The sequence below is a fragment of the Pygocentrus nattereri genome, chromosome 27 (genome assembly GCF_015220715.1).
Source record: "Pygocentrus nattereri isolate fPygNat1 chromosome 27, fPygNat1.pri, whole genome shotgun sequence".
NCBI classification, from domain to species: domain Eukaryota; kingdom Metazoa; phylum Chordata; class Actinopteri; order Characiformes; family Serrasalmidae; genus Pygocentrus; species Pygocentrus nattereri.
The window spans coordinates 5399284-5427168 of NC_051237.1; positions in this window are offsets into that span (position 1 = coordinate 5399284).

A 27885-nucleotide genomic window follows, 5' to 3' on the forward strand; every position below is an offset into this window, starting at 1 on the left:
TTTTGGGAGGACCAAAACTTTGCTAAAAGATAAATACTATTTTGGAATTATTTGATTAGTTTTATTTTGTTCAAACAAAGTTTTTGAAAAGAATCATAGCTGACATATCATGGAAAGCAATTTTGTATTTTTCTAATAGAGGTGACATTAATGTAATATAGCATTGATATTTCTTTTATGTGTAAAGTCCAAACCCATCAATGCATATCATGAAAAGAAAGGAAATTCCTAAAAGTGATCTGTAGTGCATTTTGCAGTGAAACTCTTCAGTGCACAATCTTTTATAGTAGTTTCTTGATAGGTGATCTGCTTGATATTTGATCACCATGTTTACAGAGTGGAGCTTTGTGTTATGTTAGCTTCATTCTCATTGTTTGACAGCTCAATCATTATCATATATATCAGTAAGGCAGAAACAGTCACATATTATCCCTATTCTTTAACAACATGCTTTCAGATGTACAGTGACAAGATTCAGGTAATACTCCAATACTTTAAGAAATCTTAAGGGGTTTTTGAAGATGGAAGGATCTGTCTGTGGGCCCACAATTCAGTTTGTCACTATATAAGTTATATTTTAGCTTTATAGTATATACTGAATAACTGAAAGTGGTCTAGTGAAGTAAGTTAGTCTACAGTTCAGTAAATTACTGAAGATTATTTAAGTAATAAAACATGTAGAGTTCAAAGGGTTAAGGAGAAGATATGAAATGCTGGAAGATAATCTGTACTTTGTATAGGACATTCTTTGTACCATGAAACTACAAAGACCCACCACCGTCCACAAGGTGCTGGACTAAATGATTCTTTTTCCTGAGCGCTGGGAAGAGCAGAGGCAACTAAGTTGGCTGTTTACTGAAGGCCTGGCAGAAAGGAAACATAAATAATGGTCCATCACAATTTTATCGGAGAGAAAGGTCCCTGTTTGAGGGGCACCGGCTCCTTTCCCAGTGGCTGCTCTGTGCCAGCTGTCTTGGCCCAGGAGTGCTGCGGCTTTCCCAAGCTCCGGCCTGTGGGAAAATCCACACTGGCCAGTAATTGATTCCGCCCTGCCAGCTCCATTAGTGCGCAACACAGTCAAACAGCCAGTAATCTACAGACAGCCTGCGAGCGAACGAGCAAACGCACCCCTGCACCCCCACCCCTCTCTCTCTCTCTCTCTCTCTCTCTCTCTCTCTCACTCTCTCTCTCTCTCTCTTTGCTGTTGACTGAACGCACGTCTTGTAAAGTTGACCCTCGCCACAATTAGCGCCTGTGCGAAACAGACCACCCCCTGTCTGCAGGCTCAGCCACCTGACCTAGCATGTGCACTCCCATTCATACACACTGGGCCACCTCCTGATGCCAACCCAGCACACACACACACACACACACACACCCACACACATCGTTGACCCTCGCTCATACACTGCACACCCCACTACACGAATATATATACACACGTAGAGGTGGTACCAGAAAGGCATCTTAGGAGCAATGGCATAGAAGAAATACTTTTTGGTCCCTTAAGAACCTTTCAAAGGGTGACTGTTTCAAGAAGATTTTTTGTAGATGAGATATGCGTCTGTGAAGAACCTTTTAAAGATTATACGACCTTCACATAATGTTATGGTTCTACATCAATTAATTTTATTTAGCAACATTCAAGGGAAGAACCAGCCATTAACCTTAATTTTTAAAATAATAAATAAGTAAAAAATAGTACTCAGTTTCCAAGAACTGTAGTGAAACCTCTGTCTATCAACATAGGAGCTCATTTGTGGTGATTTGTTTATTTTTTTGGTTAAATAAAATGCAAAAGCTCAAACCTAAAGGTGAGCAATAACAAAGCAGTACAGGTGCTAAACCGACCAAAAAAGATATTTAATAAAGTGCAGTACTATGTAACAGTCAAAGACCACCCTGCACTTCATTTCCAGGCAAAACAGCATTAAATAGAAGTTAATCATTTTTCAGGAGGTAGTTCTGAGGAGATTAGATATAACATAATCCACTTGCTTAAAAACGTCAAAGGAAAATATGTGAAAAAACAGGAGTTTCCAAAACTAGAGTGTCAAAAAATGTTTAAAAGATACAGAAAAATGGGACTCCTAACAACTATGCCAGACCTTTTATAATTGATTAATTTGATGTTTAAATGAATAACTATAATAATCTAAAAATGAATAGCTTGTGCTCATTGGCTGTTTTGACTAGAAATTAAAAACATCAGTATAAATGAGTATATACAACTAGCTATTACCAACTTCTGGATGCAAGTGTGCAACAACACTAACACACACACATACACACTTGTGTCCACTCAAGCGAGCCGTCTTACACCCTGAGAATGCACACAACCATGAACAAAGCCATACTTTCAAATTCAGAAAGTGACCTCTTTAAATGTTTGCTGACACACCCTCAGTTTCACACACACACACACACACACACACACACACACACACATGCACATACACTGACACAAACATGCTCACTAGCACACATTTGTTCCCTTCCCAGCTTATCGGTCTCCTTACCACACCCTTTTATCTGTCATATCTTGCGCTAAGGGACTGTTCAATATGCACTCAGTCTGCCCTGGGGCCAGTCTGTCCCCTGTACCATTCCCCATAGAGCACCAATTTCACCCCATCACCACCATTAGTGCCTTTCATTTAGATCAAAGCCCCGGCCTTTCCGCTTTCCATTGTTATGCTTTACCTCACTTCTCTGGTGGGGCTCACTTTGATACATTTTTGTTATGACTTTTTGCTGTTTGTGATGACTAAGGCAATATTAGAGTAAACTGAAAGACTGAAGTCATGAGCTGCGTTTACATGACAGGGTTGAAGTGGCACAAAGCCGACCCATAGCGTCAATCAATTTTTTCCAACATGGTGTGAAACTTGAGCTTGTTAAATCAGATTTCAGCCTTGTCCATATGTGGTCATAACATTTTTACATACATTTACAGTTACATAACATAATGACTATATTTTTTTAAGATCACACTTAACTGCACATGCACATTTTTTATGGTCACAAGCTCAATGTGCTTGAAGGAGAACATAACTGCTAATTTTGTCATGTCAGCTAACAGACACTCATGTTGGCTAGCATCATGCTGAGTGGGGAAAGGGAAGACCATCCCAGCCACAGAGAGAGAGCAAGTCCAAATGCTTTCTTGGCCTCCTGGCCACGCGTAGTTGTGCCAGGTGATCCCTTGTGAACTTGTGAGCTCTCAAAGATGGGGTCAAATGCTTAGATGGTTGTGCTACTCCTTTTAAAATAAGAAACTAAAGGATTATTTGCACATTTACAGACAATACATATCAAAAACATTACAGCAAACATATTATATTACAATCAAATCACAGGCATGAAGGTGAGTGAAAATCTTAGGTACCTAGCTCTTTATCAATGTAGTGTACAGGGCCAAAAGCAAGTGCAGCCATACCACATAGGATGTGTAGCAGTGACAGCGCTGATAAACAGTAAGTGAAAGTTCATTTTTAAGTCAACACAGATTCATATAATGTAACACTCTTCACAAAATCACTGTTAAAAGTTACAAGGTAAAATAAGTTACAGTGTGATTAGGCCAACAACAGTAGCTGAGGTAAGAGACAATTATCATTTGTTTGTTTGTCCTAAAGAATTTAGGCTAAATGCTTTTCACGATATAAATATCAAGCCATATGTCATCTGCTTTGGTTTTTTGTGGTCTCTTTTTGGGTCTAATTTAAAGCAGGAGCGTGTCGTGTCTGATGTGAGGTGGCCTTTAAATACAAAATATATGCACATTAGACACATTATATATCATACAAAATACACAAAATGTTGAACACATTGTTATACACACTGTACATATTATCACCACACCATCAAAAACATACGTAGTATACATATATAATACATACACAACATACTTAAAATATACATATCATACACATTCAGATAGACCCCACAGGGGCTTTAATCTCTGCCCCTTTGCCCTCAGACAGTAGAAGTGCTCTCTTGGTTGGTGTGTTTAATATCTGTGTATTATATTGCCTTCATCATTATTCCAGATGTGTGGCTCATCACTCTTGGGCACCCTGTATGGTGCAGTACAGACCACCTGTGGAGATTTCTCCAGTAACTGTCATGCATTCACCCACAATGCAGGAAATCCTACCACCTAAACACTGATAGTCTTGTTAAGAAAGCAGCACATTCCATAATGTGGTTATTTTGAACAACCTAAACATACTGTCAGCAATAGGAGATGTTAATAACTTGCTATACCAAGTTTCATTAGTGTAAAAAACAGGGATTTAGAAGAGACTAAGTGAAGCTCTTAGGTAAATCTTTAACTTAAATAACATAATGAGTAATGCCACAGTTCTGCATATTAATGACTGGAGTACAGTTCTGCATATAGACAGTAATAATAATAGGTGTTTTTCTACCTTTTATCTGAAACACGCTCAGTCCATCACGGGGTCAAGCTTCTCTGCCATTAAGGACATCTATATTGAATGGTGTAAAAGGAAGGCATGCAGAATCAGGAAGGATACAGGGCATCCAGGCCAAGTCCTGCAGACTAATGAACAGTTGCTTCCTGCAGACACAGACTGCGGAACAGATCTACCTGCTGGACCTTTAAACATTCTCGCTGAACTGCTGCCTCGGCCTTACTACTCACTTTCATCTGTGGTACTTCACTTTCCACACTCATCCACTTGACTGTGAGACTTTACCTCACTCATTTCATAAGCACAGTCTCTTTAATCTGTACTTTGTCTAAAAACACACAACTTTTAGTGCTTCTGTGGACCAACAGTTAGTCTGTTTTCATGATTGTCCTGTGCTTAATGGTTGTATAGTTGTTGTATGTTATACAGAAGAATTTATTGTATAGGGTGTGTATTGATTGCCTGTAATTATCATAATTATTGTCTATCTGCTCAATTATCTGCTACTTGGTTAAATGTTGCACCATTTTTTGGAGAAAAATAGTCAAAACTGAGGACATATTTTTAAAATATTATTATAATCAATTGTAAATGGTTCTAATGTTCCAAAATTGGTGCAGCTGAATCACCACCTTCAGAGCAAATCATTTTTATACCCTTATAAAATGCCCTTCAGTAGTACTGTCTGTTCAAAACCTGATACACAGACATTACACAGTCGATTAGATCCACTCCTGCCAGCAGATGTGTTGGTGTCTTCGCTGCGAGGGATGAGACCCATGGTTCTTTGGATGCATGCATTTTGAACAGACAGGACGAGAGCCAGTCCTGCACGCTATGGGTGAAAGGTGCAGAGGCGAGCCGCTCTCTGGCGGGACCTTGTATGCTTGACCCTACACTGACAGCAGTGTATTTGGGGTAATTACCGTCCTTTAAGCCCCTGCGCCCACTCCCTCCCCCACCGGGCCTGACGGTGCCCCCCATTTGTTTGTTATGAAATATTAACAGCAGTCAGCTGCACACATGAAGGAGAGAAGGGGTGGGGTATGAACCCCCTCCTGTCCCACTCTCCCTTCACCACATGGCTGATTAAAGGTAAGCATTCGCCTTCACCAATTAGCACTCAACACTAGTCACCCACCGCCCCCTACTAGCCCCACTCTGTGCTTCTGCATCTGTGTGTCCCCTTCAGTGGAGGGATAGGAGAAAGGTAGGGGAGTTGGGGAGAAGAGGAGGGTAAGGGGGACATGTCTTGGGTTACACTGGAAACAATGTTCCTACAGTTGTACTCATTGCTCTTTAGGTTTCAGAATACAGTGTATGCTTTACCAGAGTCAGTTTTTACAAACACTTTTATTGTGGTCTTGTATCACATAGAAGGTCTTTTGCTATTTTAAAACAAACCCTGAATTACTAAAGAGCAGGACTTCTGGTTCTTCATCTGTGCCAGAAAGAAACGTGTGAAATCACATATACATTCATAAAATTAATCTAGCATCATATAGTTAGTAGAAAGCTGTAAAAATGACATTTCAGATATATACATGATAAACTGAGCTGTACATTCCTTCCTTATAGTAAAATTAAATTAATTAAATTAATCCTCTACAGAGAACACACTTCTACACATTTTAATACAGTAGTTTAATTACTGTTTATTTTGCTGAATTTAATATATTAGGAAATCCTTTTTATAGATTTTATGTATTGTTTTTTGCTATTATGTTAAGTGCCATATAGCAAATATGTAAAACAAATACATAGATACCATGTGCTAAAGTGTGCATAACAAATGTCATATTTCAGGGTGTTCTCTGAACATGATATGTTTGTTTTCACTTTGTAAGTCAACAAAATAACAAAAAAAAGTCAATAAATATTTGACATAGGGTGTCCAAATCTTTGCATTTGATTGTTTATCCCACATTTTATTTTAATTTTATTTTTTCATCTGCAGTCCACTTGTTGAATTTTGTATGGTTTTGTGCATTAAAAGAGTCTTAATACATTTTACATGACTGTAGGTCTCATTAAAACACTCCCTATCTCTGGGTTGAAACACTCCCTATAACATCATGTGATTGAATGGTGCTAAGCTGCAGGCTGAATGGGTGGATGTGGACTCACAGAGCACTGTCTTAGGGACGCAACACAAATACTGGGTAAGGCCTCCCTTTACTCTCAAAACAGCGTCAATTCCTCATGGCATGGATTTCACAAGATGTTGGAAAAATTCCTTTGAGATTCTGGTCCATGTTGACTTGATTGCATCCCCCTTTTTTAGGTGAGCTTTCATGCTGCAAATCTCCTGTTCTACTACATCTCGTAGGTGTTCTATTAGATTCACATCCCTTGACTGGGAAGGTCACGTGAACACTGATTGTGTGTGAAAATCGGAGTAGATTAGCAGCTACAAAAGTGCTCAGACCAGCCCGTCTGGAACCAACAACCATGCCACAGTCAAAATGAGACTGAGATTACATTTTTTTCCCTTTTCTGATGGTCGGTGTAAACATTACCTGAAGCTGCTGGCTGTATTCATATCTGTGTGATTCTATGCACTGCAATGCTGCCACATTATTGGCTAATTAGATTATTGCATGAATGAGTAGGTGTACAGGTGTGAATGGATGTACAGGTGTTGTTTTTGTGCCATCACAAAACCAATAATACTGGCTACACTGGGTGGTTTTGCAGGGTAATATTTTCTATAAACTCTATGGACTGGGGAGGGAGTAATACATTTAGAAACTTTATTTATACTTACATATTGCGTTAAATATAAAATGACATAATATGGGCCCTTTAACGTCCAGAATGTTTTGTATTTGAAAAGTGGTGATCAAATCTTAAGGCAGATAGCTTTACAATAAATGATACACTATAAATCGATTGTAAAAGTTTATGTATACATGTATTTAAGTATATTTCTTTTTTTTTTTTTTTAATTTAAAAAGTTGTTACCAAAAAGGTTGAACTTCAGTGAATAACACATCAAACGATAAAAATACTTCATATTATTGAATAAAATAACAATCGTATTGGTAATGTACAGTCATTTACAAAAGTTTGGGCTGGTTTAATGAACTGTTTTGTTGATTTAGTGAAAATAATTTAATAATTTTGCATATGACTGTATGGTAAGGAGAACACATATGAATATCTAACTCTGCACTTTGCTTCCCAGAGTAAGGTATGTTCACCAAGATGCCATTTGTCCAGAACCCAAGTGTTGCTTTGGTGGTGGCTCACTGGTTGGTCATTGTTATAAGCTGCTTGTGAATTTTACTCTGGTTGGTGTGTGTGTGTGTGTGTGTGTGTGTGTGTGTGTGTGTGTGTGTGTGTGTGTGTGTGTGTGTGTGTCTGCGCATGTGACAGAGAGAGAGTAAATGAGCTCAGACATTTATCTGTCTTTCTGTGAGCAGCTGAGGGTGCGTCTCTGTACTAGTCCCGCGTGCAGAGTGTCAGAGAAAAGCTGAGCTGGAGCAGGGGGTGAGCAGCCGGCAGCATACCTCCCCACGCTGCTGTCAGCCCTGTGACATGGGAACCACCGGGCCAGAGCTCCGCCACGTCCTCCAGCCGGCCCACCGCCGCGGAGGTCCCAGATACCACACATTCCTCCCTCACGGCCACTGTGAGAACCAGAGAAAGGCCAGAATAGCCAGGCTGGGTCATGTGGCCCTACTGCTGGACTGCGTGTGGAGTACAGTACAGCCATTACTGCATGAGGGGACAGTAGGCCCATACACAGCCATCAGCAGCTAATGAGTTCCCACATGCTCTGACGTCCACACACTGCTTTCTATAGGCTATTGTGGGTGCGTTGGCTCTCTGATGTTGGACACTGTGCAGGGTTGCAGGAGATCAGGGTTGCAGGGCTGTAGTGGTACAAATCTTTTTTCGTACAGATCTGATTTTTTTCACTGAGGTGTGAACCACCTTCAGACTTTCAGACACTTTCTAGATCAGCTATATATGTCACATGGCCATGTAACTGCGCTAAAAACAATGAAGTCAGAATTCATGTGGAGTTCTTTACATCAGACTTAACTGTGTATGTGTATTTTACTGTGATTATCATCCAGTGTGGACAGATTGATAGCTGCATGTAATCTGATGGTAAAATGTGCCTTCAGGGCAGTAGTCTGTTAATGATTATGACAGATTCAGCTCATTTACACACAAATATTAATTGTCAGGACAGACAGATTGGATATGAGTGAAAAAAGGCAAGATAGTTTGCAATGTAATTACAAACACAGTAAGAGTGGAGTAGAGGGTCAGCATTTTGCAAACAATCAGTTCAGTCTTTCATGAAATTTAAATTTTTATTAATACAATACAGTTTTCTTTTGTATTATTTTTAGTACTGAACACACAGATGTGAGTAGTGGAAAATGTTCAGACATCCACACACAGCTCTCTAAAGGCTATTGTGGTTCTCTAGCCCACCGGTTCTCTCATACTCTAGACTCTAGTGGGTGATTGATACAGTGCCTTAAAGTGTTGGTGCAAAGCTGGGTCCAGTGAATGGTCCAGCAGGGACTTGAGGCCAGGATGAGGATGAGGGCTGGCCAACAGCTGAGCCCAGCACTTTCCCATGCTGTTAGGGATCATGGGGTCAAGCCACAGGCCAAGCAGCAGTTGTTTTGGCCTCTCAAGGATCGGCATCATACAGTAGCCAAACTGAGAAAAAGTGAGACAGGAACAGACAGACAGTACATGCTGAACACATACTTGAGCTTTCTCTAATGACAGCAGCCACCTGCAGAGCTCTATGTGTGCGAGTGATGGCCTTTCATAATTTACAGTGACATTTGGAATTATAGACACTCTTGGGAAAGATGAGAAGACTGTGAAAAAATGGCTTTGGACCAAAACAGAGGCAAAGGTATGCTGAGATTTTGGAAGAATGGTCTTTGGAAGAATTGGAAGATCTCCTTATATGCCTACCCATATCATCCAGTATAACAAAAAGGTGCTTATATTTTGGCAAAGGACATTTGTACAGAATACCAGAACAGAACGCAGGGTGTCAATATTGACTTTTTTTTTTCATCTTTTATTTTCCATTTTTGTGTGTGAGTAATTTTACCTAATTGGAAGGTCTGGAAGGTTTAATTTCTCTTTCAAGATCAAGATATAACCAACCAAAACATGTGTTCAGACTTTTAACAAAGGCACCAATAATTCTGCACAACACTGTAATTCAACTGACCTGAAAAAGTTTACCTACCCAGGTGTGTGTCTGTTCTTCACTTGTTCTTCATGTCAGAACACTTTTCAAAGACATTCTAAAGCAAAACAGGGCTTTTAAAGAATAAAGCAGCTTAAAGACTGAAAATGTAGCATTAATCTACTCTTTGTTGTCTTTATCTTTGCTATTGCTGTGCAAGTGTCAAGCCAGGCTTTAGCCATCATCCCCTACCTTTAGGCCAGAATGCTGGTGATTTAGACCCTGTCAGAAACCTCCTGTCCATTATAGATCTCACCTATGTCCTTACAGACCTCGCCTAAGGCAGTTCTAGCTGTGCAGACATGAGCTGGTCCCCAGCTGGAAGATGGCTAACTTACCCAAATAGATAAGCCTGCTGATACAATTTCTTAGCAGGGCTGTCCAGTTAAAGGGGTTTGACAACATCAGCAGAGGAGCAAGGCCAAGAATTTGAGCCTCAAAAAAGCAATACATAGTTATTTGTAACAGGAAGGGCTTTAATGAGTGACCCCTAACCTAACCAAATGGATGATTCCTAACCATTTAAAGGGCCTATATCATAAAAATCCACACTTTTTGGAATAAAATGTAAAGATTGTTCAAGTATCAAAACATATTGTATTTCCAGTCCATACTGACCATATACAGACACTAAGCTGGAAAAACTGCCCATTTTGAATTCATTGTTTGTGTGGCATTAGCCTATTTAATTCTAAAGAAACAAAGAGGTGGGGAAATGGTGTAAAAATAAATTAACACTGTTTTTGTTACATGAAATCACACATTATAATATCATAAATGGACCTGGGGGGAGTCAAATGTAGGATGTGGTGCCTTCAGGGCGTGGATTACTTTTATTAAATCCTAAGAGTTTTTATTCAGCAAATGAAAAACAATGTAATCTGATTTTCTTAAGTTATACATACATGTTGAGGAATACAAGTCAGAGACCACCACCACAATTTAAGAGGTTAAAAAGTAAAGGTGCCAGCAAGGGTTCTATGGAGCAATGCCATAGAAGAATTAGTTTTGGTTCCCTTAAGAAACTTTGAATAAATTGTTCTTTAAAGATCTGTTGTAAATGACATGTACATGTATGAAGAACCTTTCAAAGAAAATCAGAAATCAGATTTTTTTCACTCCGTGGCCACATAATACGTCACCAGCTCACTTTTAATCAGGAAGACTCAAACACAAAGCACAAAACATTCAGCATCATATTTGTCCTAAACCACTGCTCATTAATAGACAGAACATCAAAGGGAAGGGGGCTCCAGTTGCAGCTTTCAAAACTAAAGCAAAGTGTTCTGCTTTTGGGAAACGTGATCAATGTCTACATCAGGGTCCTGTCATGAGAGTAAATGTTTTTCGGCCGGGTGCTGTGCTTTGTTGTGGCGTTGCAGTATGTGTGGTGAGCCCCTTTGAGGACTGGGGGCAAAACACTGTAGACAGCAGGACTCTCCATGCCCTGAACATTCCTCTCTCTCTGTCTTTTTCTCTCTCATTCTCTTTCTCCCTCTCTCTCTCTGGTGGTTGGGGTGTGGTCACGAGGATCCTCTGAGCCCCTTCTGCTCTGTCTCCTGCCCTGAGCCAGAAAGTCTGGACCAGTGAGGAAAAGGCCAATTATATTTGGTTTTTGCCTCTTTGTTGTTGGGGCACAATTTAAAACCATGCGTTCTTGCGTTTTTTTTGTTTTCATTCCTCTCTCACAGAGGCTGTTTTTCAAGCGTCCCCCACATCAAACGCAGCTGCCTCCAACTCCTACTTTCTCCTCAGCATACCATTATTTTAGCCCTCGCAGCAAAATGAGTGTCCTAAAATAGAGCCTTCCTCTTCCTGACCCTCCACAGGGTGATGTTGTTCACTTTCAGACGCCAACTCGCAGAAAGAGAGGGGCATCGAGGGGACGTCAGTTACCATGGTGACCAGCGGCTCCATGGTAAAAGCTGGTAGCCATGACACGAATGTCCCTTTACACAAGGAGTTATGGGCGATGTGTTCTTCTCATTCAGGGCGGCTTTAGTGCAAACAATGATCCGAAGGTTTATGTGTCAGGCACTATGGGCCATTGTATGGAGTGAATGCGTCTGTTCTCAGCCAAGCAGCCAGGCAGTCTGAGGCAGAAGCAGAGGTTGGGGCAGGAGCAGAGGCTGGGTCAGGTAGTGGACCTCCTGGCGCCTTGACTGTCACTTCGGACCAAAGCAAGAGGTGGAGTTTGGCTCAGATCTCAGCACTGGGCTCAGAGGGAAATGACAGCATGCTGTTCTGCACTTCTGGCCAACCTGCTCCTCTAGCATCATTCAAGTGCTTTCTTTCCTTTCATTCACTGCTTTGTTCCTCCTTCTTCCACTCTTAGACGGTTGCTCTTAACCTCTTAAACTGTAAAGCCCGGGACACACTGAACCAAAGCTACCCAATAAACACCAGCATTATAGTACTAGCACTCAGCTCTACACTGTGTCAGAGTAATACCCACAAGACAAAAGAACCAGTGTGAATGGGGGAGAATACAGTAGAAGAGTGTGAATTGAAAGATGTATTCTAAAACAGTATTGATGGGGGACATTTTAGAACAGTAAGGATAGAAGACATCATTCTAGAACAGTGTGAATGGTGATGGACCTTCTACAAGTGCATGGATGGGGATAGAAGACACCATGTTAGAGCAGTGTGAGATGAAAGGAACACTGTAGTTCAATAGGAATCGGGCAAACATTGTAGAACAGTATGGATGGACGCAGTCATTCTAGAACAACATGAATGGGGATGGGCATTCTAGAACAGCATGGAAGGGTGTGTGAAGCCATTCGAGGGCAGTTAGGATAGAGAATTCTAGAGCAATGTAAGCAGACAAGAGCATTCTAGAACAGTACACACAGGTGAGAGCGCTCTAGAATACTGTGAAGGATGGACATTCTAGAGCAATGAAAATATGAAATTGTATTCTAAGGCAGTGTGGATGAGGACCGACATTCTAGAACAAGGTCACTGGGAATGGGCAGTCTTCAAGAGTGTGAATGGGGATAGACACTAAAAACAGTGTGAATGGGGATAGACATTCTAGAACAGTGTGACTGGGGATTAACATGCTAGAACAATGTAGATGAGGATGGACATTGTAGAACAATGCAAATATGAGATAGACTCCTAAGGCAGTGGGGATGAACATTCTAGAACATTAGTGAATAAGGACTGACATTCTAGAACAGGGTCAATGAGAATAGACCTTCTAGAACAGCGTGAATGGGGATGGATATTAAAAAAACAGTATGAATGGGGACAGACATTCTAGAACAGTGTGAATGAGGATTAACATGCTAGAACAATGTGGGTAAGGATGGACATTCTAGAACAGGGTCAATGGGAATGGGCATTCTAGAACAGTTTGAATGGGGATGGACATTTTACAACAGTGTAAATGGAGATGGACATTGTAGATGTCACAATTGGCCCCTCCCAGTCCTACGTGGCTTTTGTTTACTTCTGGTCTTGTCCATGTGCTTCCTTGTTTTGATTCTTCCATGTCCTGCCCCTTTGTTTCTAGACTCCGCCCTTAATTTTTTTCACCTGTGTCTTGTTAACTCTCAGTGTTCCTATATTTAAGCCCTGTGTTTTTCCCTGTTAGTTTGCTGGTTTTTGTCTTGCATTGTTTGGTGTTGTATCTTCTGGCATCTGTTATATTTCCCAGTCTCTGTTTTTGTGTTTAGACTGTGTTCCTTTTTGTCATGTCTGTCCCTCGATCTCTCTGTGTTGGCTGGTTGAGCCTGGACTGTTTAGACCCTGATTCTAGATTTGCCCCTAATAAATCTTGCTTCTCTCAGCATATGCGTCCACCTCATCATCGCTCCCCTGCATTACAGTACAACAGTGTGTGTTTGTGGATATTCTAGAATGGTGTAAATAGTTAGGCTATAGTATTCTACAACAATGTGAATGGACATGGACATTCAAAACAGTGTGAATAGGAGAGAATGTTCTAGAACAATGTGAATAGACAAAAGTATTCTAGGACAATGTGAATAGACAAGAGCATTCTAGAATAATATGAATAGGCAATTGCATTCTTGCCTATTCAGTAAGGCAGTGTGGATGAACATTCTAGAACAGTGTGAATGAGGATGGACATTAAAAAAAAGTGTGAATGGAGATGGACATTCTACAACTGTATAATTGGAGATGGACATGCTAGAACAGTATGAGTGGGTGGCTATTCTAGAATGGTACAAATAGTATAGAGTATTTTACAACAGTGTGAATGTCTTAATATTAATATCTGATTAATGAGCCTAAAGTTTGAGTTAAAGTGTCCACTGCTGCTTCACCTACCTGCCCTCCTGCTATCAACAATGATCTTACTCTCTCGCGTTCATTCGCACTCTGTTATTTCATTATTCTTTCTCACACACCCACACATGGCCACATTCAGAGGTCCGTCCTGGAGCACGTTCTCATCTCCTTCGCTGCTGTTCCCAGCAGATCTGCTCAGGTGCCAAGAAGAACATCTGTATAGCTCTGCTGGCTCTCGAGCCCATAACATGACAGGAGCTCTCAGGATGTAGCTTCTCTCTAAGGATGGCTGTGTGAGAGTGGCTGAGATTCTTCTTCTCATGAATTAGAAATGAAATATTTTTCTGATGTTATTGTTCCATTCCTGCTCTAGAGTTCAACACCCTCCTTCTCCAGGTGGTTAGAATGAAATTAAGTATTAAGTAAAAATGTAATATGGTAAATTCGAAATCTAGGCTATGAAAATATCAAAGATAAAAAATGATGGCTGCATTTCCTCAATGAAAGTTCATTTTTAAAACGTATTTTGAGAAAATACCTTTTGAAACCACAGCAAACAGTAAGCTCAATAGTTAACAAAGGTTGGACTACACAATATTAACTTTAAGTGAAACAGTTCATGCTGATAGACTATAGAAATTTTGATTTAATAACTCAAAGACAGATAATCTCAAAATCTAGCCTGAAAGCAAAGTGTAACATGATGGGCAAAAAATCAAGGCTGGGTCATCAGCTGACATATTTAGCTTTGGAACTATTTCACTTATAAGCACTGGGCTCAGATGGAATCTAACCTACCATAAACACACACATGGACTCATAACTAATGTTGTATAGTTAACTTCCCATCTGATGGCTGACAGAGTGGGAGTCACTTTGCCACTGCTGGTACACCCTGGGACGTCTCAGATTTATGTCCTCCATACAAGCTCTAACTGGATTAAACAGATTTTAAATGCACACAGACATTTATTTTTGAAAATAAACTAAATAGACATTTTTATGTAAATTTGATTTATTTGATTTTATAGAATATAAAATGTTGTGCTGATACTGAGTTAGATTAAAATTATTTACTAAACTATTATACAAAGTGTAAACTAAAGAAAGGAAGGAAAGAAAAATCAGTAATTTGGACTGTGAGTACAAAATGAGCAATGATATGTGGAATTCTGGCTAATACTCAGCATAACCACCAGTGGGCTGCCTGGAAAATGGTCAGCAAAATGCCAGTGGATGGCCATCAACTGGCCAACAGTGGCCCATTATCCTCTTGCTATAGGAAAATCATGAATGTAGTTATTATTCTATGTAAATTAACTGAAAATAATAATAATGCTATTAAAACTGCCTTTTAAAATACAGATTCCACTCAAAAAGTTGAAGGCATTTGCTCCTGTTTTCAGTTGCATTCTGTGAAAAATTCTACATGTTTCAGGACTAGTTCCCTCAGAGACCTTGTAAAGTTCCCTGTTTGGAAAATGAATGGGAATGCTCACATCACAATCACTCATATTGATTAGAAAGTATTTAAAGTATGTTTCGCATTGTTAATGTGACTTTTAGTTTGAGGTTTATAGGTCTCTCCTCATTCTAAGGGATAGGAGCCTAGTCTCGATATGGCCATAAAAAGGGACAGACATTCCTATGGGGACTTTGTTTCCCTGTACTCTTTCTTGCTTCTTCTCACAATTTTTCCTCCCAGCTCCTCGAATCAGTAAAACACCATGTCATCACTACTGCAAGCAAATAAATGAAGTAAGAAAGAAAAATACCAGGAAAAGACTTTTATTAGTGAGCTGCATAGATACATTTTGCGCTCCATGAAAATGACTAATGTTTAGTGAAATCAAGGGATTTGAGCTCCAAGGCCCCACCCGGAGAGCAGTGATGAGTATATCAGATGTTTATAACTGCATCCGTGTATTACTTGGCAACATTTTTGCAATGATCTTCATATTTGCATTATTACACTTTATATGACTTTCCTCCAGCACTGCACACATGAATGATTCCCTTCACTCTTCCCGCAATGTCCTCGGAGCATTATCAGCACAGTGGTGCATGCGGCCTCATTTAAAACTGACAGCCAGTGCAGCTGGATCCTGCTGTGGCCAAAGCCAAAGCCTGCTGTTCCTCTTCACAGCACAGGAAGTGACATCAGTCACTTGCCACATCAATAAAGGAAACAGAACCTTAGCAGTTGACTCAGGGGACGCATCAGTTCAGCAATATTCGGATGCAGCTCCAGAGGTGTCCTTTAGTCATAACGTCAGAGGATGTGCTTTATCTAGAACTTACGTATGTGGTGATGGTACAGGTTTCACATGCATGAAAAGGGATGATCCTGCAGGCTGCTGCTCAAAGGGATGTTTTAACTACATGTGATGAAAGATTTGTGGATAATGAACATGAAGGGAGGTATACTGACTCTATTCTTATGAGGGCCAAATTGTTACAGTCAGAAAAAACACCTCATATCTTTATAATGATAACTTTACAGAAGAGAAAACATTCTTCACATCTTTTCCAACATTATGTACAATGTAAAATGCAGCTGACATTTTTTATCCATCCATCCATCCATTTTCCAAGCCGCTTCTCCGTCAGGGTCGCGGGGGGGTGCTGGAGCCTATTGTACTGGAGTGTAAAAATTAAGTTATAAGAATTTCTTGTGCAACAAAATAATAGATTTTCAATGTCAAGCTTCTACCTTCCTAAAAGAGACAAATAGATCCTTAATATCTCTGCAGTTTTTCTTACACAACAAGGAGATCAGATGGAAAGGCAAACAAGACTTTTGCTTCAAGCTGCACTATGTAAGATTTCTTTGTTAAAGTTGAAAGAAGTAGCATCACTGAGTCAGGAGACCAAAAACATGGTGTGTATGGGCTGTTGTGAGTCACCAAGTAAGGCCAGAAATAATTTAAAAAACCATGTAAAGGAGCAGACAGTTCCCTGGTTGGAAAATGAATGGGAATGCTGATAACTCATGATGCTCATAATAAATAACAGTTATTTCAAATATGTTTGGCTTTTAGTTTGAGGTACGAGAAAAAACATGGTGTGTGTGCTGTTGTGAGGCACCATGTAAAGCCTAAAATAATTTAAAGGTTAGAAATGTTGGGTCAGATTTTGCATGAGTTTTTCAAACCACATCTTATGGCTTTATGTATTAATGTCAGGCTCAGAAAGAGGGTCCAGCTTTTGAAACATTATAATGATGAAGAAATAATAATAACACTAGATAATTCACTTACATCCTCAGAAGACATTTTGTTTACCAAGTTTGACAATTCTCATTGAGAAATCCTCCAACAAGCTTACACTCATCAGACTCTTCCTCTTGGGGAATGGGTTCAAATCAAATCAAATCAAATTTATTTGTATAGCGCTTTTTACAACGGATGTTGTCACAAAGCAGCTTTACAGAATTTCAGAAAAGAAAAAGTTTCAACAGGACTGTAAGAATGTACAGAAACCCCCCAGTGGGCAAGCCAGGGGCAACAGTGGCAAGGAGAACCTCCCTCAGAGCTGAGGAAGAAACCTTGGGAGGAACCAGGCTCACCAGGGGGGACCCATCCTTCTCTGGTCAAACTACCTACAAGTGATTATACTACTAATATTAACAGCAGTAATATTGGTATTAGGAATAACTAGGAGTCTATGAGAACATCAACGTAGGGTGGGCAGCTCATCCAAGGTAGGTGGTGGTAGTTGGGGCGTGGGCAGCTGGTCTGAAGTGGGTAGCAGGAGGGCTCGGCAGTCAGTTGTCCTTCAGTGTCCAGCCGGACATATGGGTGATTGTATACTCGGAAAGACAGCAGGTAAATGGAATTAGTTTTGTTCTATCCGTTTGTACATAAACAGGGAATGTAAACATTTACAGAGTGTGGCTAACGACTCCGGCAGATCTGACTATGACAGCTTAACTAAAAGGGGAGAACCAGAATGGCACACAGACACGGCAGCACTCTGAAACAGTTCGGCATCCCTCCACTCCACCGTCCACAAACCTGAGTGACCGCGTGCGAGCAGCGGGACGACAGCACCAGCGTCTCAGTTTACTATAATTCCCTGTGTCCATGGACCCCTGGATCTGCTGCCTTTATCTAAGGGGGAACATTAGCTACCAAAAGCTAAACTGAACAAGTGAGTTTTCAGCCTAGTCTTAAAGATTGAGACTGTGTCTGAGTCCCGAACAGTTTCTGGGAGATCATTCCAGAGTTTGGGGGCTTTATAAGAAAAAGCTCTTCCCCCAGCTGAAACCTTCTGAATTCTGGGGACTATTAATAAGCCAGCGCTCTGTGATCTGAGTGGTCGTGATGGCTCATAATGAGAAATAAGGTCTTGCAGGTATTCAGGAGCAAGACCATGTAGGGCTTTATAAGTCAATAAAAGGATTTTATAATCAATACGGAATTTAATAGACAGCCAATGAAGTGATGATAGCACTGGACTAATATGCTCAAATTTTCTAGTTTTAGTGAGGACCCTGGCTGCGGCGTTTTGGACTAGTTGGAGTTTGTTTAAATTCCTGCTCGTGCATCCTGACAGTAGCGCATTACAGTAGTCTAGCCTAGAAGTAATAAAGGCATGTACTAGTGTTTCTGCATCACGCAGGGACAGGTTCAAAGCACAACAAACACTTAGAGTCCCCAAAACTTACATAATATAGTTTATAATAAAGTCTTTTCTTGCTCAGATTTTTCTCCTGAGAAAAACACCTCATAAACTTCACAAACCTCTTGAGTTTTAGTAGAGATCTAAAATCACACATTGTTCAGCAAGATAATAATCTTCATCTGCAATTAAACTCTCATCTCCCCTCATCTCTCCTGCATCTCATGTCTTCTTTTATATACTGCCTCTTTAATGTTAGGAGATCATTAAGTCTCCTAAACCATAAAACAGAAGCATTTGAGCATGAAAATATTCTCAGGAAGGTAACAGGGAGCTATATGACTAGAAAATCAGGTCAAATCTCTAAATATTTCCAGTATGTTTTAAGCATGTTGTGTTCAGTGATGATTACACTAAATGCACAGACTGCATTTCATGTTCAGTGCTAAGAGTACAGATGAGACTGAGGCCTTGTCGGCGTATGGCCCCGGCTGGCTGTCTCATTGGAGGATAGTGCCTCTTTTATGGGGCAGTCCCTGATTGTCCCCAGTTCCTGTTGTTCTATTTGTGGCCCTGTGGTTGTCTCAAAGGTTTCCCACCGGATCAGATTGCTGCAGCACACAGCCCTAGACAAAACTCCATTGAGGGCCTTTAGCAGGCCAGCTTCTCACTCTCTCACCACCCTCTTTCCTGTAACCCTTCCCCACTGGAGCCTGCTGGAAAACAATGTGTCGTTACCTTCAGTGCAGCACGGTTGGGTGAGACAGAAACCAACCCGCCCCAAAACTGCATGGGAATGGACTCCTCTGGGGACAAAGGAAGCGTGTGTGAGAGGTCGTGTCTGTGTGCATGTATGTGTGGGTGTGAGGTAAATGCCCAAATTTACTACAACAGCATTGTTTGTTGAAGGTAGAGCGGCAGAGTGGCTAGATGATGCTCTTCCTTTGTGACTCCTCAGGTCTGGTCACCGCTCACCATGGTTTCAAAATTCATGGGTCACTTCCTGAACTTTTGTTTGACATTGTCAATGTTAATTCACCAGTTTCTTTAAGATTAACTCACTAGTGTCCATATTTGTTATTTGCTCCACGTTCTATTAGCTGCCTGCGCACAAAGCTGAAGAATTTTCTAACATCAATCAAACTACATGCTTAAAAAGTGAGTTTTTAGCACTTCATTAACTATATGAAATATTGAATGTTGGTCACATTGGAATACAGATTGGTGAATGAAAATATGTATGTTACATACAATCAAAATGAAATAGTTGCTGTTGTAGTTTAATCCAAGGTATAATTAAACAGAATTGCATCACTTTCGACAAATCAGAACAAGTTCTGTGGCATTTTTCCTTATCATACTAAATTATTGACTTGCCGTGACACCTTTCTATATTAACTCTGTGAAGTATTGGCTAAAATTATTGTATCTTCTACTCTATTAGCTAAAAATATTCTCACAGAAAGAACCAGAACCACCTTTTTTCACTGCAGGGCCTTTCCTTTGATCCCAAAAGTAAATTGGAGGATGAAATATGGAACAAAGCTGTCTACTTAGAGAGACAAATTTAACCATTGCTACATCTGTTGTAAACATGTCTACTTGCCTCCCAGAATGATCCCACAATAGTCCTGAGCAGACTAGGAAAACCATCATGATATATTTTGAAGGTGGGAATTTTTTACCCTAGCTGTCTAATGCAGAAGGAAGCCAGCGAGCTAACGTTTTGCTAGGAAACTTCAAGTCTGTATGTGTGAGCCTCTACATCAGTGCATTCAGGAAAGCAATGTATGCTGGGTATTGTAGTGTGAGAATCTTGATGCAAAAAGTAATGAGTTATGGCAAACCTATGAGGCTGTGAGATGCAATGCTGGGCTACAGAATACAGCATAACACAAAACTCACAGCTAGTTTCAACTAACTAACCGACTGAAACTAAGTGCTAGTTTCAGTTCAAGAAAGTTTCCTTTACACTCAATTACAATATAAGAAATGCATTGCTTTTTATGGAATATATGAGATTATTTCATGTACACTCTACTTGGGCAGTTATGGGCTGGAGGTTGGGGAACCAGCCTTGTGACCAGAAGGTTGCTGGTTTGATCCCCAGAGCTGACAGCACATGACTGAGGTGTCCTTGAGCAAGGTATCTAACCCCCAACTGCTTCCTGGGAGCTGCGGATAGGGCTGCCCACTGCTCTAGGCCAGTGTGCTCACTGCCCACTAATGTGTATGTGGTGTTTAACTTCACAGATGGGTTAAATGCGGAGGTGAAATTTCCCTGTTGTGGGACTAATACGGGTAACTTAATCTTCTCAATGTGCCATTGCTAGATGTACTAAATCAATGTGCTATTCTTATGTATGTATTTATTGTGAAGAAATATTGAAATGTTAGGAAAAAATGGCTGGTATACGGCTTCTGGTCCGAGGGACACTCCAGCCTCAAGTTTGTTTGTGAAGATCTATGAATGATAACATGGTGCGTGGAGTTCTGTACTGCTGCCAGGGAAACTGTGCATCCAGCACAGTGAAAATAAACAACATCCCAAACACAGGTTAAACAAAGCCAGGGAAATGTGCAGGAGCCAGGCCCTCGTTTCTTTTCACACGGCATTAAAAAATATTTTGCTCCCACAAATACGTGAGACCAAAGAGTAAAAACAGTCTTTGCTGAAGAAAAACACTGCTTTTTTTTACTCAAGCTTATGCTCAACTTGGAGAGAAAAAACTCCCACTTAGTCCTTTTTCTCAGCCATGTAGAGGGACTGTAATGTCGACAGCTGCCCACTTCCTGCAAGGGCTGTGAAACATTTTTGCTTGGAGCTGCAAACCACTGCTGGTGACAGACGCATTAGAGTTGCTTACTAAGTGCTGACTTTTATTAGAGTGTTTTTGTTTACATGAAAAATACATTCCTGGATTCATTTTGGTGGGATAGTGTTTCAGAAGACATGAACATGCTCACCCTCTCTTAAACGTGCAGGCACATAAAGCAACCTGAGAAAAGAAGCCTCCCCAGTCACACCAACCCCAGTTATTTTATCACCTGAAATAATTTACTGAATTTACTGAATGCCCATGGTCTCATTTATTATGAAAAATTCTTCAAAAATTGATTTTTCCCCAGAATATGTTTGAGATCAGTTATCTACTTTTTGTCATCAGATAATGGTGATCTACGTATTTATATTAAGTTATGCAAGAGAAGTTGTTAAAAAAGTAAGAATATGGGGCTTATGGAGAAAACAGTACACTTGGTTTTAAGAGAATTTTTTTTTTTTAAGGTGAAAATGTAAAGTCACAAAGTTGCTGACTCTGGTCTATCTAGCAATAGTGTTAACTTGCTAGCTGCTTTGAAAGCTTTTTCTTTGTTAAAAGTACTGCTATTATTGATGACATTGCACTTGTACTACTAATACTGTTCATAATAGTACTATTACTACTAGCAATAATAGTACCATTAAAGGAATATATAATTCTCATAGTTGATATAATCACCAAACTACTTCAGTAGTAAACAACATTGACACTTCGAATGTTAGAATTTTATCTCATTTGTTTAAATAATATTTTATTCTTGTACTTTATTTAAAGCTGCACAAGATGTTTTGTCAAAATTGAAAAAAGTAGCATTATTGAGTCAGAAACCTTGTCTTGACATATGAACAGGCTCAAAAAATTCACATCCTTGGAGGGCATGTCCTTCACAAAGCTCTCATTAAATACTCTTTCATCCACTTGGGGAAGGGGTCCAAGCATAATCAACATTTTAAAATGTTCTTCAATTAGTGCAATTACACATTTCCACAATATAGAGCTCCTGATACTCATATCTTACATAGTTTGGCTTAAATAACACAAGTTATTGGTGACCAGAATAATTTCACACGTAAAGAACACATCCAGGAAAACTTAGATGCCTTAGATTCTCACTTAAAACAAAATTGTTGCATAACAACTGTGTGTACACTCCTGGGCAAATAAAGTTGGCCAAGGTCAAAATAACAAAACATTAAGCTTTTAATGATCTTAACAAGAAATCATTAAACAAATAGATAAAATAACTTAATATGGTAAAGTGTTTCCTTTTGATTTATTTAAATGTTGAAGTTTTGTGTGTAAACTTGCAAACAACCTTTTACAAAAAGACTAGTCAGCATTTTTCCACTCAGCATTAATTGCCGCAAACAGTTGAAAAACATTGCTGAGCTAGTTTGTGTTTAATGTGTAATGAGACCAAATATCCTCTATAGGGTTTAAATCTGGACTCTGACCAGGATAAAGCCATCAGTGAAAACCATGTTTTTGTCTATGTATTATCATCCTATACATGCTTAACTCCAGCACAGATATAGTTCAACTTTACAGAAAATGGACATTATTTTTAAGTGGCATTTTTACCCTATTTTCTTCTACATACATATACATTCTAAACCCCCCCAAACCCCCTTACACACAGGCCCACAGATGACAGACAGACTAATCACACTGTGCTCAGACCAGAGCAGCCTCAGGACAGGCAGCAGCAGGGGGGAAGGTGCTGTGTGTCTGTACAGGCTGGGAGCGTGGTGGCTACATGTCCTCGGTCGTAATCCCTGACCCCCACTCCCTGCCCCTCCCTGAGCCTGGGAAGCAGCAGAGGGGCGGTGTCACAGGACCGCCATAGGCACACAGCTGTGGGCCGGCAGCAAGCAGCCGTTACTGCGGCCCAGCCAGCGACACACTCCGCAAGAGTTGCACAAGCTGTCTGACACACACACAGGAGGGGAGGGGGGTGGATAACTTCATGCTGCCTCTCCTGCTCTAACATCCCAGGAGTGCATGCGTCCGAGCATGTGCGCATTTGTAATAAGGACACATTCACAGTTAAATTGTTAGTCCATTCCAGCAGAAGTGTGCTATAGACCCATGTCCATGAAGGGTTTGGAGTTAACGCTAACTCGGTAAAAATAAATATGAACAGGCAAGTTGTTACTGATGTTCATTAATATACACTCTTAATAATAAAGGTTCCTAACTTTTTGGCCTCTTGAGCAGACCATTCTATACAAAACATTTAATTACATTTAAATACATAAATTAAATACATTTAATTAACATTATTTTATAGGCTTATTATTCAGTGTTTAACCATAATACTTATTAGTTTGAGAGTTTAAAGTGCTTGTTACTATATTATGACCCTGTTCTGAACTCGAATCTGGACTTCCCCCCATACATCTGATCTACAAACATTTCCCTCCAAATTATCCCACTGTATTGTGAACTATATAAGAACACATGAAACAAAAATAGCACTTTCCCAGATAACTAGAGTTTCAGTCAAAACAGGGTTAGTAGACAGTGTTTTAACTCCCGTATGAGGGAACTTCTCGTGGTCCAGTGGGAACAGTAGTGGTGAGGCCCCAGTGTTTGTGTAAGTGAAGCTGTGGGACCTTCTGAAAACAGGCTGTCGGAGCTGTAGGCCGTGTCCACTGCGCAGCCTGTCAGTGTAATGACTGAACAAACACTAACCAGGCTGCCCAAAGCTCACAGTGACGCTCTCCATGCTTTCACACATCACTCACACAACAGTCCACACCATCAGCAGTCAGCAGCAGCGAGCTTTGAAATGCACGTCTGTAGCTTTAGAGAAACCTGGAATTAAGTCATTATGTGTGTTGACAACTGCGGCTACTCATTTTCTTAAACGCACTCTGAAGCTGAAATAACACCAGAGAGCCACTGTTAAACTGGAGAAATATTAGCTAGAGACGAAGGATGGTGTTTTTACAAGGGGATGTAAGATAACTCCAGCTCAGAGTGCAGAGGGCAGGGAGCATCCAAGGTTCATATCATAAGTCTAATGAATGTGAGAAAACACATAGTCCATCTGTAGAAGAAATTATCTGTTTTTTTAAGCTCTGTTGCTCTACCAGACAAAAGATTAAGAACTTTTTTTTTTCATAATACTCAGTTTACAGTCGCCGTTTACATAGAAGTTAATATTCAAGTGTTTAACGAAAGGAACAAAACCTTGTATCTCCATCTTTGTCGTTTTTCAGTTTTTAACGTAATTTGAAGTTACTTCACATTGTATGTAAATTTCCAAAAGAAATAACCCAAAGAAATTACCCAAAATGACTTGGTCATGTTCTGGTTCCACTGACTTACATTAAAAGTAAAGTATGTTTTTTCCTTCTTCTGTGAAGTTACCATTTTGGAGATACAAAGTTTTCTTCTGACAGCAGCAGACACCAGAGGTGGTTAGAGAAGCCCAAACCCTTACTTCAAAAATACATATAGACGGGGTTGTGCAATACATTTCAAAAAAGTTGTGATGGCTGAATACTTAACACACATTCCTAAATTCTTTATCTATTCTTTATATTCTTTATCTCTATTATTACAAATCATAAAAAATGTAACACATATTATAGATTATATGTAGAATACATTTATAGTACATTTTGGAAAAGCAAACTCTGTTTTTTACTTAGTTCACCCTGTTTTTCGCTGCGACTGGTTGGCAGTTTTCTTTATGTCATATTGTGTTGACATGTTTTATGAAAAATCACTTAAATGAGGTTCTGAAAATTCTAAAACTTTTTCTGTGAGCAGATGTGCAGTATAACACCATTGTTACTTCCAAAATTGTCCACTAGTGAGTAATTATTACTTTGATCATCCCTCAAAAGTGTAATGTGGAGCAATGAGGAGGTGGACACAGGTGCAGAGAAAAGCAAGATTTATCTGGGCCAAATCCAGGGTCATTGTCAAGACAGTCCAAGTTCAGTGAGCCAACATGGAGAGCAGGAGGGATGGACATAACGAAACAAACACAGAATCTAAACAATACTCTTTGAACAGATCAAACAATACATACAAACATATCAAAACAGACCAGGGCAAACACGGGGCTTATATATCACAGGGATGACAAGGGACAGGCGGAAAACAGGTGGAAACAATCAGGGGCGGAGTCACGAAACAAGGGGGCAGGACAGTAAAGTAAACACAACATGAGCACATGGACAGGACTGGGAGGGGCCAATCATGACAAAAAGACTTCAATAACACTGAGATTAATAATCAGTTCATCGCCTTGATTTATCCGTCTACTTAGGCTTTATCAGGAACTTTAGTGTTTGTAAAGAAGCCATTAGTTAAGTCCTTCCTTAGAGTCTGACTAATGAGCATACTGCATTTTGCCATGCAGTGATTTTAAAAAACTTAAACACAAGTACTGATGATGTTTCTTTTAAACATTGTATTTTCCTAGTATTCTAAAAATATTCTCCTAAAATGTAAAAAGTAGCTGTATTTTGAATGCTGCCTTTTACAAATGTAACTTGGCCTGAATACAGGTCTTTCATTTCTCTGTTCTGAATATGAATGACCAATTTTTTTAGTATTTTTGCTTTGTTCTTAGTTCTGCTGTTTCTTCTGTGAAATAATGAATCAAGTACAAGTTAAATTACCTTTCCAAACAACAACTTGTGCATTTTGAAGGTCAAAAAAACATACTGAGAACCTCAGCAGAATTTCTTGCTGCATCCACCTTCCATCAGTATAGAAACTGAATTTGAATCCTGAATTTGAAATAAAATGACAAGTTCAAAAGTCAGAGGTGTGATCAACCTCAAAACAGTACAGATGTCACCAATGAAACTTAATGTATTACGTCGAAAAATTGTTAAATAATTGTCACCTCATACATATGCTAGAGCAATACTCAGGAAAGTATAAATCCATTAAAAACTTCACATGAAGTCTTTGCTAGTTTCAGCAGTATTCTCAGGCTTTTTTTTTTGTTTTCATAAAAATAAATAACTAAACAAATGTGTTTAATTATATGTTATTCACTTATGATTATCTGGTCATATAAAAACAAAGCAGGGGTGGAAAATACTTGATGACCTGTATTTCATCAGTAAATGTTAGCTATATTTTTTGCTTTGAAAGATAGATGGATAAAATAATAGAATAGATTAAAAATACTCTATACCTTCAAATTATTTATTACAAATCTCAAATGCCGGGAGGATTTTCTTCCTTTTGTTTTGCCAGTAATTTCCTGTGCAGTTATTTAGTGTTTTTAGAACATCCAACCCAACCAAATTCACATTAACTTGAAATGAAACCATGAATCACAGCTACCCTCATTTGTCTTGTCGTCTTGTTGTCTGTTAGGACCAGTATCGCCAATTAACCATCAAATCGCACACAATCAAGAAAAGAAAACTTTTCATTTATTTGTTAAAACTTTTACTTTTTACTTCTATATACATGAGTGTGTTTGAATGTAGATACTTTTTGACTTTCACTCAAGTATTTCACTTGCACACACACACACACACACACACATACACACACACACAGAACAGAGGAAACATGCAGCACAGTCAGTATGTGTATCTGTTGAGTAAAATCTAATTACTGTCATGTGGGAAGTGAGAGAGTGATGGATGCTTCAGGAGCTTTGAGGCTTCTCTGACTGCTGACAGCTCGGTGTCATTTACAGGCCAAGTGTGGCTGCGCAGTTGTCTGGAATGATCAAGCCCACAGCGCCACATGGCTGAGATGGAGGCCAACAGGTTAAATGCTTACATTATAAAGTGTGTGTGTGTGTGTGTTTGTATGAATGTTGTGTGTGTTTGTGTGTGTGTGTGTGTGTGTTTGTGTGAATATTGTGTGTGAATGTTGTGTGTGTATGTGTGTGTGTGTTTGTGTGAGTGTGCATGTGTGTGAATGTTGTGTGTGTATGTGTGTTTGTATGAATGTTGAATGTGTGTGTGAATGGTGTGTGTGTGTGTATTTGTGTGTTTGTGTGAATGTTGTGTGGATATGTGTGTTTGTGTGAATGTTGTATGTGTGTTTGTGTGAATGTCATGTGTGTGTGTGTGTGTGTTTGTGTGAATGTTGTGTGTGTGTATGTGTGTTTGTGTAAATGTTGTGTGTGTGTGTGTGTGTGTGTGTGTGTGTGTGTGTGTGTGTGAACCCACACACCTCGAGAATAAAAAGGAGGTTGACAGAGGAAAATCAGCCACAAGACTGATCTTTATTCCATAGAGGAAATCATTCCAGCGTTTCTTCCTTCCAATTTTGTTGTACAATGACAATATCATAAAGACAGGATTCTTCCACAAAGTGATTCCACATGATTTTCTCAATTTATTTTATTTTTTATATAATACTGTATCAGATGACCTGTCCAGGGTGTATCCTGCCTTCCGCCCGATGACAGCTGGGATAGGCTAAGCAACCCCCCCCTAACCCCCCAGGCGACCCTAATGGAGAAGCGGCTTAGAAAATGTGTGTGTGTGTGTATCAGATATTA